This window comes from Cnephaeus nilssonii (assembly GCF_951640355.1).
Source record: "Cnephaeus nilssonii genome assembly, chromosome: 3".
NCBI lineage: Eukaryota > Metazoa > Chordata > Mammalia > Chiroptera > Vespertilionidae > Cnephaeus > Cnephaeus nilssonii.
In genome coordinates, this window is record NC_137074.1 from 107,714,086 (window position 1) to 107,728,408 (window position 14,323).

General features: G+C 41.8%; 1 pseudogene across 1 annotated transcript in view; it reads right to left on the bottom strand.

The window, feature by feature from the left end:
- The window catches only part of LOC307096783 (argininosuccinate synthase-like), a 121,778-nt pseudogene extending 108,976 nt beyond the window's left edge, over window positions 1-12,802 (bottom strand). Inside the window, exons 1-2 of the transcript in view lie at window positions 12,672-12,802; window positions 10,879-11,092 (exon numbers count right to left, since the gene is read on the bottom strand). The product of the transcript in view is annotated as an argininosuccinate synthase-like (transcript). The remainder of the gene's footprint in view (window positions 1-10,878; window positions 11,093-12,671) is intronic.
- Between the last annotated feature and the right edge of the window lie 1,521 nt (window positions 12,803-14,323).

Sequence of the window (14,323 nt, forward strand, 5' to 3'; positions counted from 1 at the left end):
CAACAGGCCTCTAGTAGAGTTATAAATGTCCATGAATTAAAATATGCTTGGGTAACAAAAATTGGCCATAATTAGTTTACATAAGAAAATTTGCTTTAATTATTTTCTGATTTTTTACTAATTTGTCTACTCATTAAGCATAATGTTGGATCACTAGGTAGTTACTTTGTGTTGTATTATTGTTGGGAGATGAATATGTTTGCATAATTATGCTGTCCTTAGTTTTGAAAATAATTAAAAAATAATTTTTATTTTTCAATTACAGTTGACATAAAATATTACAATAGTTTCAAGTGTACAACATAGTGATTTCACATTTATATAACTTACAAAGTGATCACCCCAATAAATCTAGTATCCATCTGACACGATACATTATCACAATATTATTGACTATATTGCCCATGCTATATTTTATGTCCCATAACTATTTTATAACTACCAATTTTTACTTCTTAATCCCTTCAACTTTTTCACCCATCCTCAAAAGCCCCTGCCATCTGGAAACCATCAAATTATTCTCTGTATCTATGCATTTGTTTCTGTTTTGTTTGTTCATTTATCTGGCTTTTCACATTCTACAGATAAGTGAAATCATATGTTACTTGTCTTTCTTTGAGTTATTTCACTTAGTATATAATACCTTCTGCATCTATCCATGTTGATATTGATGGTAAGATGGCATTCTTTTTATGGCTAAGTTATATTCCAGTGCATATATGTACTACTACTTCTTTATCTATTCATCTATTGATGGACACTTAGGTTGCTTCCCTATCTTGGCTACTCCTATGCAGTGAACATAGGAGTGCATGTGTCTTTAAAACTTAGTGTTTTGGGTTTCTTTGTATAAATAATGAGAAGTGGAATTGCTGGGTCCTTCTTTATATCTTGTTATAATCTTTGTTTTTAAAGTCTGTGTTGTCTGGTATAAGTATTGCTATCCCACCTTTTTTTTTAAAAAAAAATTGTTTCTATTTCCATTAAATATCTTTTTCCTATCCCTTTACTTTCAGCCTGTGTGTATCTTTTGATCTAAAATGAGACTGTCATAGGCAGCATATATAAGGGTCTTGTTATCCATTTAGCCACCCTAGGTCTCTTTTAAATTGATTTTAAAGAGAGAAAGGGAGAGGGAAGAAAGAGAGAGAGAGAGAGAGAGAGAGACAGAGAGAGACAGAGAGAGACAGAGAGAGAGACAGAGAGAATCATCAATGTGAGAGAGAAACATTGACTGGTTGCCTGCCTCATGCACCCTGACTGAGGAATTGAATGCGCAACCTGGGTATGTGCCCTGGCAGGGAATCAAACATGCCACCTTTTGTTTTGTGGGACAATGCTTCCATCATCTGTGCCACTCTGGTCAGGGCCATCCTACATCTTTTGTCAAGAAAGTCTGTTGGATTTTGTCAAATGCTTTTTCTGCATCGATTGATATGATTGTGATTTTTGTCTGTCAATATGTTTAAGTGATGTATCACATTTATTGATGTGAGGATATTGTATTATCCTTGCATCCCCGGAATAAATCCCACTTGGTCATGGTGTATGATCTTTCTAATGTAATGCTGGATTCAATTTGCTAGAATTTTGTTGAGGGTTTCAGCATCTATGTTCATCAAGGATATTGGCTTGTATTTCTCTTTATTTGTGGTGTCTTTTTCTGGTTTTGGAATTAGGGTAATGCTGTCTTCAGATAAATAGCTTAGCAGTGTGCCTCTCTCTTAACCTTTTGCACTCGGATGTCGAGTGTGACTCGACACAGTTAGCATTAGAATAAAGGGATCGAGAAAAAAGCAAGCGAGTCCAAAGAGTTAAATTTTTTGGAATAGTCTGAGGAGGATAGGTTTTAGTTCTATTTTAAATGCTTGGTAGAACTCCCCTATAAAGCTGACTGGACCAGGGCTTTTGTTGGCTAGAAGACTTTTTATCACTGCTTCAATTTCTTTGGTAGTTATCAGCCTATTAAGGTTTTTTTTTTTTTTTTTATTCTTCCTGATTGAGTTTTGGGAGTTTTTATTTTTCTAAGAATATGTCCATTTCATCTAGATTGTCCATTTTGTTGGAATAGAGTTGTTCAAAGTATTTTTTCATAATCCTTTGTATTTCTGTGGGGTCAGTTGTTACTTCACCTCTTTCCTTTCTGATTTTGTTGATTTGGGTCCTTTTTCTTTGCTTCTTGATGAGACAGGCTAGAGGTTCCTCAATCTTGTTTATCCTTTCAAAGAACAAGCTCTTAATTTTGTTAATATTTTGTATTGTTGTGTGTGTTTTTTGTCTCTATGTCGTTTATTTCTGCTCTGATCTTTATTATTTGCTTCCCTATACTTATGCTGGGCTTTTCTTGTTGCTCTCCTTCTAACTCTTTGAGTTGTAGGGTTAGAGAATTTATTGCCATTTTTGTTCTTGTTTTTTGGGGTAGGCCTGTATAGCTATGAACTTCCTTCTCAAGACTGCTTTCACTGTGTCCCATAGATTTTGGATTGTTGTGTTTTCATTGTCGTTTGTTGCCAGGATGCTTTTTTATTTCTTGTTTGAACTCTGTGGTAACACAATCATTGTTTCATAGCATGCTATTTAGCCTCTAGGTGTTTGATTTTTTCATTGTTTTTATTGTAGTTGATTTCGAATTTTATGCCATTGTGATCAAAGATGCTTGATATGATTTCTTTTTTTAAATTGTGCATTTTTTAATTATTTTTTTATTGTTTAAAGTATTACAAAAAGTAGTACATATGTCTCCTTTTTTTCCCCATCGAACTTCCTTAGCTTCCCCTACCCCCCGGCACATGCCCTCACCCCACCCCACCAGTGTCCTGTGTCCATTGGTTATGCTTACATGCATGTATACAAGTCCTTCGGTTGATCTCTTAACACCCACCCAACACTTCCCAGGCTTTCCGCTGTAATTTGGCAGTCTGTTTGATGCTTCTCTGCCTCTGTATCTATCTTTTTGTTCATCAGGTTATAATGTTCTTTATTATCCACAAATGAGTGAGATCATATGGTATTTTTCTTTCACTGCCTGGCTTACTTCACTTAGCATAATGCTCTCCAGTTCCATCCATGCTGCTGCAAATGGTAAGAATTCATTCTTTTTTATAGCAGCATAGTATTCCATTGTGTAGACGTACCATAGTTTTCCAATCCACACATCTGCTGATGGGCACTTAGGCTGTTTCCAAATCTTAGCTATTGTAAATTGTGCTGCTATGAACATAGGGGTGCATATATCCTTTCTGATTGGTGTTTCTGTTCTCTTGGGATATATTCCTAGAAGTGGTATTACTGGGTCTAATGGCATTTCTATTTTTAAATTTTTGAGGAAATGCCATATAATTTTCCACAATGGCTTGCACCAGTCTGCATTCCCACCAGCAGTGAAGAAGGGTTCCTTTTTCTCCACATACTCTCCAGCACTGGTCTTTTGTTGATTTGTTGATGATAGCCATTCTGACAGGTGTGAGGTGGTGCCTCATTGTCATTTTGATTTGCATCTGTTGGATGATTAGTGACTTTGAGCATGTTTTCATGTGTCTCTTGGCTTTCTGAATGTCCTCTTTCGAAAAGTGTATATTTACGTCTTTTGTCCATTTTTTAAATTGTGATGTTTATCTTTCTTTTGGTAAGTTGTATGAGTTCCCTGTAAATTTTGGATATTAAACCCTTATTGGAGATAACATTGGCAAATATGTTCTCCCCTGCAGTGGCTTTCTTGTTGTTTTGTTGATAGTTTCTCTTGCTGTGCAGAAGCTTTTTATTTTGATGTAGTCCCATTTGTTTATTTTCCCTTTAGTTTCTCTTGCCCTAGGATCTGCGTCAGTAAAGATATTGCTATGACATATGTCTGCAATTTTGCTGCCTATGGAGTCTTGTAGGATTTTTATGGTTTCCCATCTTACATTCAAGTCCTTTAGCCATTTTGAGTTTGTTTTAGTGTATGGTGTAAGTTGGTGATCTAGTTTCATTTTTTTTGCTTGTATCACACCAAATTTCCCAACACCATTTGCTAAAGAGGCTGTTTTGACTCCATTGTATGCTCTTGCCTCCTTTGTCAAATATTAATTGAATATAATGGCTTGGGTCCATTTTTGGGTCCTCTATTCTGTTCCACTGGTCTATATGTCTGTTCTTATGCCAGTTCCAGGCAGTTTTGAGAACCATGGCTTGGTAATATAGTTTGGTATATGGTATTGAGATCCATCCAACTTTGTTCTTCTTTCTCAGGACAGCTGTGGCTATTTGGGGTCTTATTTGTTCCAGATAAATTTTTGAAGAGTGTGTTCTAGAACTTTGAAATATGCCATTGGTATTTTAATAGGTATTTCATTGAATCTATAGATTGCTTTGGGTAGTATGGACATTTTAATGATGTTGATTCTACCAATCCATGAACATGGTATGTTCTTCCATTTGTTTATGTCTTCCTCTATCTCTTTTTTTCAATGTCCTATAGTTTTCTGAGTACAGGTCTTTTACATCCTTGGTTAAGTTTATTCCTAGGTATCTTAACATTTTTGGTGCAATGGTAAATGGGATATTTTTTTCATTTCTCTTTCTGTGAGTTCATTATTGGTGTATAAAAAGGTCATCTATTTCTGGGCATTAATTCTGTATCCTGCTACATTTCCAAATTCATTTATTCGGTCTAGTAGTTTTTTTGATGGAGTCTGTGGGTTTTTCTATGTATAGTATCATGTCATCTGTGAATCTTCTTGAATTTGAAGAGACTTTGCCTGTGACCCAATATATGGTCTATCTTTGAAAATGTCCCATGTGCACTTGAGAAGAATGTATATTCTGTGGCTTTGGGGTGAAATGTTCTGAAGATGTCAATTAATTCCATCTGAACTAGTGAGTCATTTAGGATTGATGTTTCTTTGCTGATTATTTGTTTAGAGGATTTGTCCAATGGTGATAGTGGGGTATTAAAGTCCCCTGCCATGACTAAATTCCTGTCAATCTCTCCTTTGATATCCTCCAGAAGATTTTTTTATGTATTTGGGTGCTCCTGTATTGGGTGCATATATGTTTACCAGTGTTATTTCTTCTTGTTGGATTTCTTCCTTTAGTATTATGAAGTGGCCTTCCTTATCTCTTTTTACGTCCTTCACTTTGAGATCTAATTTGTCAGATATAACTATTGCTACCCCAGCTTTCTTTTTTATTTCCATTCGCCTGAAAAACATTTTTCCATCCCTTTGCCATCAGTCTGTGTGAGTCCTTTTTTTCTGAGGTGAGTTTCCTGTAGACAGCAGATATATGGTTCATGTTTTCTTATCCACTCAGCTACCCTATGTCTTTGAATAAGGCATTTAATCAATTTATATTTAAAGTTATTATTGATAGGTACTTGTTTGTTGCCATTTTTATTCTTTATGCCTGTATTCCTTCTTCACTTCCTATTTCTTCTTTTTACAGCAGACCCTTTAGCATTTCTTGCATTGCTGGTTTGGTGGTAATAAACTCCCTTAGTCCTTTTTTGTCTGTGAAGCTACTGATTTCACCCTCAATTTTGATTGATAACCTTGCTGGGTACAGTATTCTTGGATTCAGACCCTTCCTTTGCATGACTTTGTATAATTCATTCCATTCCCTTCTTGCCTGATGTTTTCTGTTGAGAAATCAGTCGCTAGTCTGATGGGGGAATCCTTTGTAGGAGACTTTCTGTCTCTCTCTGGCTGCTTTTAAGATTCTTTGTCGTTGGTGTTTGCCAATTTAATTATGATGTGCCTTGGCATCGGTCTTTTGGGGTTCATTTTGCTTGGGACTCTGTGAGCTTCTTGGATTTGTGTGGGTTTTTTCTTTTCTATATCAGGATAGTTTTCTGTCTTTATTTCTTCAAACAGGTTTTCTATTCCTTGCTCAGTTTCCTCTCCTTCTGGTGCCCCTATTTTGCAGATGTTGTTTCATTTCGTGTTGTCCCAAATTTCCCTTAGGCTCTCCTCTTGTTTTTTAAGTTTTTTTACTAGTTGCTGCTCTGCTTGGGTATTTTTCCTACCTTGTCTTCTAGTTCACTGATGTGGTCCTCTGCTTCTTTTACTCTACTGTTGATGCTTTCTATTGAGTTCTTTATAGTAGTGATATCATTTTTCATTTCTTCTTTGTTCTTCTTCATTTCCTCTTGGTTCTTACACATATTATTGTACTTGTCTTCCATTCTTTTCAGTGACCTTATGACCATTTCTATCAATTCTTTCTCTGACATATTGCTTGCATCCATTACGTTTACTTCCTTTTTTTTTGGTGATGCCTGCTTTTCTTTCATATGCGGGCTGTTTCTTTGTCTCCCCATGATTTCTCTCCTCTGGGTGTCTGGTTATGCAGTTCTCCCTCTCCTTTTCCTAGGTGAAATCTGACTTTTCTGTGAGAAGGTGCAGAGCTCATCTGAGTCTGCGTATTCATGCTGCTTGAGGTCCGGTATTCCTGGATTCACAGCTGTTCCCTGGGTGTTGTTGTTGTAGATTCCTGGGATGCATAGGCTTCTGATAACAGTCACTCTCCCCTTCAAGATGTGATATGATTTCTATCTTATTGAATTTTTTTTTATTGATTTTTTACAGAGAGAAAGAGAGAGGGATAGAGAGTCAGAAACATCGATGAGAGAGAAACATCGATCAGCTGCCTCTTGCACACCCCCTACTGGGGATGTGCCCGCAACCAAGGCACATGCCCTTGACCGGAATCGAACCTGGGACCCTTGAGTCCGCAGGCCGACGCTCCATCCACTGAGCCAAACCGGTTTTGGCTATCTTATTGAATTTGAAAATGACCCTGTGCACTTGAGAAGAAAGTATATTCTGTGGCTTTGGGATGAAATGTTCTGAAGATGTCAATTAATTCCATCTGATCTAGTGAGTTATTTAGGATTGCTGTTTCTTTGCTGATTTTTTTGTTTAGAGGGTTTATTCTGTGGTGTTAGTGGGGTATTAAAGTCCCCTGCTATGACTGTATTCCTGTCAATCTCTCCCTTGATGTCTTGCAGAATTTTTATGTATTTGTGTGCTCCTGTATTGGGTGCATATATGTTTACCGGAGTTATATCCTCTTCTTGAATTTCTCCCTTTAGTATTATGATGTGTCCTTCCTTATTTCTTGTTATGGCCTCCACTTTGAGGTCTTATTTTGCAAATCTAAGTACTACTAAACCAGCTTTATTTTTCATTTTCATTCGCCTGAAAAACCATTTTCCATCACTTCACTATTAGTCTGTGTAAGTCCTTTTTTCTGAGTAGGGTCTCTGTTGACAGTAGTTATATAGATCATGTTTTTTTTTATCCATTCAGTTAACCTGTGTCTTTTGATTGGGACATTTAATCTCTTTACATTTAAATTTATTATTGCTAGGTACTTGTTTGTCACCATTTTTATTCTTTATGCCTGTTTCCTTCTTCCCTTCTTATTTCTTCTTTTTACAGCAGACCCTTTAGCATTTCTTGCATTGCTGGATTGGTGGTAATAAACTCCCTCAGTACTTTTTTATGTGAAGCTCCTGATTTCAACTTCAATTTTGATTGATAGCCTTGCTGGGTATAGTATTCTTGGATTCAGACCCTTGCTTTGCTTGCCTTTGTATATTTCATTCCATTCCTTTCTGGCCTGATGTGTTTCTGTTGACAAATAAGTTGATAGTCTGATGGAATATCCCTTGTAGGTTACTTTCTGTCTCTCTCTGGCAGCCTTTAAGATTCTTACTTTGTAGTTGGTGTTTGCCAATTTAATTATAATGTGTCTTGGTGTCAGTCTTTTTTGGGTTCATCTTGTTTGGGATTCTGCTAGCTTCTTGGACTTGTGTGAGTTTTTTCTTTGCTATATCAGGAAAGTTTTCTGTCTTTATTTCTTCAAACAGGTTTTCTATTCCTTGCTCAGTTTCCTCTTCTTCGGGTACCCCGATGATGTGGATGTGGTTTCGTTTCATGTTGTGCCAAAGTTCCCTTAGGCTCTCCTCCTATTTTTTAGTTTAGTTTTCTTTTTTTTCTCCGGTTGGTAGTCAGCTTGGGTATTTTTTCCCACCTTGTCTTCTAGCTCACTGATGCAGTCCTCTGCTTCTTCTAGTCTACTGTTGATGCTTTCTGTAGTGTTCTTTATTGCAGCGATGTCATTCTTTATTTCTCCTTGGTTCTTCTTCATTTTCTATTGGCTCTTGCATATGTTGTGGAATTTGCCTTCCATCCTTTTAGTGTCCTTATGACCATTGCTCTGAATTCTCTCTCTAACAAATTGCTTGCCTCCATTTTGTGTACTTCCTTTTCCAGTGATTCCTCCTTTTCTTTGGTATGGGGGCTGTTTCTTTGTCTCTCCGTGCTCGCTCCTCACAAGGTGTCTGGTTATGTAGCTCTCCACCGTATTGACTTAAAAGCACAAAATACAACACGATAAGACACAGCACAGAGAGCATCAAACACAAATCTATTCATGATACCAATAACCCCAAATAAATGTGACCACCATAGAAGAGAGAATTAGGGGAGAGAAAGAGTGCAATAATGATATTGTGAAAAGAAAAAAAATGTAAGAGAGAAAAGAAAGAGAAGAATAAAGAAGGTGGAAATATATGTATATGGGGCAAAAACTCCAAAAAACCAACAACTAATCCAAGAAATGCAAACAACAAACACCCAGAAAAGGAGGGAAGGTGTATCTGAAGAAGTAGAGCTTATTTCCAGAAGGTAAGGTCAAAGAATTGAATGAATGTTGAAATAGCCCACCAGTGTACAGGAGGTAGATAGAGAATGACTGTTTATGATGAAAAGTAAAAAACCCAATACTAAAGAAAAAAAGAAAAAAAACTTATATATTAACATATTTATATAAAGGATTATATATATATGTAAATTTTTCTGTTTCTTTAATCTATCTAACATTCACCTATTTTTTGAAAAGGAGAATAGAGAATAGATAGGCCTGATTTGATAATTGAAACTAATTAAGCTATTATTAGAAGAAGAGAACAAGTGAGGCGAGGAAAAACAGAAGAATAAAAAAGAAAGAAAAAAAAAACAGAAGAAAACAATCAAAGAAACAACCACCACAAGACAGAAAGGAAGAGGGAAAAAAAGGAAAAAACATTGGCTATTGAAGAAAGAGAAACAAGAAGTGTGCATGGACTTGGAACAGGGGAGAGGACATTAGAGATATGAATAAGATCAATTTTTAACAGGGAATAAAAGGAAAGGATAGAGAAAAACTAAAGCAGGAACAGGGTCAGAGAAACAAGTGAAAAAGGGAAAAAGTGAGGAAGAGAGTGTTGGCATAAAAGAAAGATTGAGATATATTAAAATAATGCTAAAATAAAAATAGAATGTAGAACACTAATCCAAAAATAAAATAAAATAAATAAAAAATAAAATAAATAAAACTTCAAAAAGGTAAAATAATAGTAATAATAATAAAAATAAAAATCTATACTAATAATAGCCTAGGGTCTTATGATGGGATGGGATGACCAAATACCAGGAAGTGCATGAAGCACCTCTAGGTTCCTCCCCCCGACCCTCACCTCCCACCCTGCCCCCAGGCTCCCATCGCTGGATGGCCAACGGGGAACCAAGCGGAACCAGGCTGGTGGCAGTGGAGTGGGACTGGGGACTGGTGAGCAGGCAAAAGGTTGACCTCCTGGTCTCTCCCCGCAGCTGGCAGGCTCCAATCGATCATCAGTTTCTTCTAAAAGGAAGTGGCGCCTCCGCTGCACAGCCTCCTGGGATGTGGACTCACCACAGTGAAAGGCTCCAGAGTGGAGACTTCAACAAGGACTTAGGCTCCTGCAGCAACCCTCAGCCTTCACTGCTGGGAGGTGGACAGTGAGCGTCAGCTTTAAAGCACAAACACCCTCCTCTGGAAAAACCGCCACCTCCCTACTCCACAGCTGCTCCCCGTCTGCAAGAAACTGTGCATGCTCCTCCCTGCGGGATGGGCGGGGCCAGAGCCTGAGCTGAGTGGCTCTGTGATGGGGGAGGGGTGGAGCCAGGCGGCTGGGCCAGTGCAGGGATGGAGGAAGGAAGGGTGGGGCAGGAGCAAGGGGGCAGCCCTGGTTTAAATGATAGCTTTATCTCCATTTGTAACTGGAACAACTAAGCCATGAGGAGACAGAAGCGGACCAGGAGAAAGGGGAGCAGCCCCTCCCACCAGCGCCCTCACACTCCGCCTGCCAGGCACCCTCAGGACTTCCCTGGTGTAGAACCAGGTGCTCATGGGAAGCTTAATGAGTGTCCCCGGGATTGTGAACACTCACTGTGCTGGGTGACAAGGGAGGGGTCGCCTGCCAGGGGGCATCGGCCAGGAAATCAGCTCCAGGCGCCACTTCACACTGGCCCACCTAGATGCAGGGAGGCGGGCTCAGGGCCTCCCTCCACACCAAGGACCGGGCTATGTGGCTGACAGTCCAGGCTCAGCACCCCGGAAAGCAGCAGAATGGGACGCCCACACCTCTGGGTAAAGAGCCACACACAGCAGCACTCAGCTGCCCACCCAGTGTACACAGGGCTGGGAAGCGAAGCGGACTGGATGTGAACGGATGGCCCTTCATCCCTAGCTGCCGCCTTGGGGCCCCTGATCCAGCCCCTCAGAGTCTCCGCCTGTTTGACCCTAAACCTGGAATAATGATACCAGTCTTGCAAGTTAGTGAGAAAAGTTAGAAATAAGGGGTGCAAAGAACCCAGAAAACACATGTTCCTTGGTGGGAGTGGAACACATGGAGCCCATGTACCCGAGCAAACAGCACAAACACCCGTCGTCCCCACACCATGTGCTGCCGCCTCTGAGTTCCCGCGGCCCTACCTCACTGATGCCTAGCTCCAGGGAGACCACCTGTTCTAAAGCCCAGCAGGCACCAACCACTGGGTGGGGTAGGCCAGTCCACTCTGTGCCTCACTGATTTACCTGCACAATCAGGTAGCAATGCCGGATGACGGGCACTGAGAGCAGCTCCCACGTGGCAGGGAGAGTGCCCTCCTCCTCAATCAGGGCCACGTTCAAACCACTGCTAAGGCTAGCCTGGTCCTCACTCCTCAGCCATGCACTGAGCTGAGACCAGAGGGTAGCTGTGCTCAGAGCTGAGCTCTTCACACTTCCACCAAGTCCCAGAGACTGGCACCTGCCACCCAGAGACAGGCAACCAACACCCAGAGATTGGCACCCGCCACCCAGAGACTGGCACCCAACACCCTTGAGACTGGCACCCACGAGAGCTGAGCTGTTCTCCTGGCTCCCCCAGCATTGCATTAATTTGCCTAATATCCATTAAGAGCTTTAGAGGTTCACTCAGTAGAAAAGGAAAGCAACCCAAACTAAGCTAAACAAACAAAATAGTCACTGTATGCCCAGAAAAGCATCCTTTTTAAACCTGTGCTCCCTTTCAGATCCTGCTGTCCCTGTGGAGTTAGGTAAAATGTTCTCAGCGCCCTTCTATTGACCCCCTCAGGAAACATTTCTGGAGCCCACGGGGTATTGGCCCCAAGCCAGGCCCTACAGAGAAACACGGGGAGGTCCTCCCTGTCTCTGAGGAGCTCTTCCTGTGGTCAGAGCAGAGCCGAGGACAGGACAATGCATCTGTCCTGTATGCACCGAGATAGAAAACAACCAGATTTAATCTAAAACTCACTCCTGCTGGGACACCCAACACTCCCATGGGGACACCCCACATGCTCCTGCCAGGGCACCACATGAGCTGCCACTGGATTAAAGTCAAAAACCATGGCAGCGTGCACACTCCCCACTTCTGAGTCTAGAATTGGAAGACATTCAGCTCTCCAGACACCATCTATGATAATAAAAGCATTATATGCTAATTAGACCAGATAGCCAAACAAAGTTTCGGACATCATTCTGGATGTCCTTCCAGACGAAGCTGCTGCAGCAGGGGCTGAGGCAGAGGCAGTTAGGGGCAATCAGGCAGGAAGGTGAGTGGTTAGGGGTGATCAGGCAGACAAGTGAGTAGTTAGGGGTGATCAGGCAGGCAGGCAAGGAGTTAGGAGCCAGCGGTCCCGAATTGTAAGAGAGATGTCCAACTGCCAGCAGTCGGACATCCCCCGAGGGGTCCCAGATTGTGAGAGAGTACAGGCCAGGCTGAGGGAACCAAACCCTCCCTCTGCCCCTGTGCATGAATTCCATGCACTGGGCCTCTAGTATAATAATAAAAAAGTAAAATAAAGTGAGAAAAAAAATTAGCTTCTTAAGTAAAAGATAAAAAATAAAAAAGTGAAGTAGTGGAGGTTGTTTGCTTCAGGTGGGCTTCAATGACCCATGGGGGCTGGTTTAAGACCCCTCTCTACTGTTCTGCCTGGCATGTTTGTTTCCTGTCAGGTAGTCAGCACAGTGTTGAAATTCCCTGCAATCCACCACTCCTCTGTGTCATAAGCCACAACCTTGTTTTCAAGCAGGCAGGATCTCTCTGCTCACATTGTTTCTTTGGCTGCCTTTAGTTGTATTTACACAAGTGTCTGTTTCTGACATAGCCCCTGGGTGGCGGTGTTTCTGTATTAGTTTCAGGGACCAAATGGCCCCTAACCCAGTGAGTAGACTTTTTTTTCCCTGCCACACTTAAGACTGGGTTGGAGGGACAGACTGTCCCAGAGCTGGTTTCCTGCTTATCTATACCTATTCTGATCCCCAGTTTCCACAAAAACAACTTTCCCCTGCAGTCTCAGTGAGTGTTTTTAATCGAAAGATCCTACGTACTGGGTTTAGCAAGCAAAAGCAAGGAAGTTAAAAAGACAAAGGCATTGCGCTGATTCGCGTCTTTCTCCCCCAGCACTGCATGGCCGGTAGAGAACTTCAGGCTGCCTTTCTGGGCACAGTCTCCCATGGTTGTGGGCTTAGATCTAGAGTCCCCCTCTGCCAGTACCCCTGTGGACCTGCTTCTACATTCAAGGGCTACACTGACCCCAAGGGCTGCAGATTTGGTGGAGACCTTCTGAGACTCTAGCCCCTGCTGCATGTGTTTCTCCCTCCAGCCTGGATCTCAGATCTCACCTCTTTCCAAGTGATCTCTGACCTTTATGTCCATTGATTGCCTCACCAGCTTTGTTTAATTAGCCAATTCCAGGTAGATGTTATTTGATTTAGCTGTTGCCTCTCTCTGCTCTGTGAGAAGGCACAGGACCTGTCCGCATATTCAGCCACCACCTTGTCTCCCCCTGGACAAACTTTTTAGGTGCCTGTGGCCAGGAAGGCTGTAGTATCAGTGTTTGTGGGTTCACAGTTGAGGCAGCTGGTCCGTGGGCATTGTGGCTGTAGGGTCCCGGGAGATATCTGAAGTCTCCCGGTTGAAGGTAAGTCTGGGCTTCTGATCACAGCCGCTCTCCCCTTTAAGATGGTGTGGTCTCTGTGGCAGAGCCAGCCATTCTGAGAGAGATTTCATAGGTAGTAGGGGCTTCCCAGCCAGGGGAACCTGGTCCGCCAGTATCCAACAGTCCTGTAGAATATAACTGTCACTCACTCACAAATACAGATACTCCCTGCACGTCCGCACACTCTCCTTTCACTCTCTCACTCACACAGTATCTTACAGCCTGCAGTCCCATTGGCTGCCATCTTGGATCTCTCCATCCTACATCTTTTGATTGGAGCATTTAATGCATTTACATTTAAAGTAATTGTTGATAATGTAATTATTCTCATTTTATTATTCATACTAGAGGCCTGGTGCACAAATTTGTGCATGGGTGAGGTCCCTCTGGGTGGCCTGCGGGGATCGGGTCAAAACCCACAGTCCAGCACCGCCTGCAGCTCTTACTTGCTGCTCACGCTTATTCCAGCCCCAATGCGCCTCCTGTGGGCTCGTGCCCAATCAGTCCCGATCAGGAGAGGCTCATGCTGCCACAGCAGCACTCGCCAGCCATGAGCCCTGCATCTGGTGCCCTCCCGAGGGGAGTGGCCTGTGGGATTGGGCCAAAATCGGCTCTCCTAGATTGCGAGAGGGTACAGGCCAGGCTGAGGGACCCCACCAGTGCACGATTGGGGCTGGGAAGGGACCACGGGAGGACTCCAGGACATGTCTGGCCCCATCTTGCCCAGTCCTGATTGGCCAGATCCCAGCAGCAAGCTAATTTACCCATCAGAGCGTCTGCCCCCTGGTGGTCAGTGCACGTCATAGCAAGCGGTTGAGTGGCCTTAGCATGTCATTTGCATATTACGCTTTGATTGGTTGAACAGTTGACTGGTCACCAGATGACCTGACACTTACCATATTAGACTTTTATTATATGGGATTTTTATATTTCCCCCTTCTTAATGAAGTTTCTTTAAAATTTCTTATAATTCTGATTTGGTGGTGATGAACTCCTTTAGCTTTTCCTTGTCTGGGAAGCTCTTTATCTGACTCTCA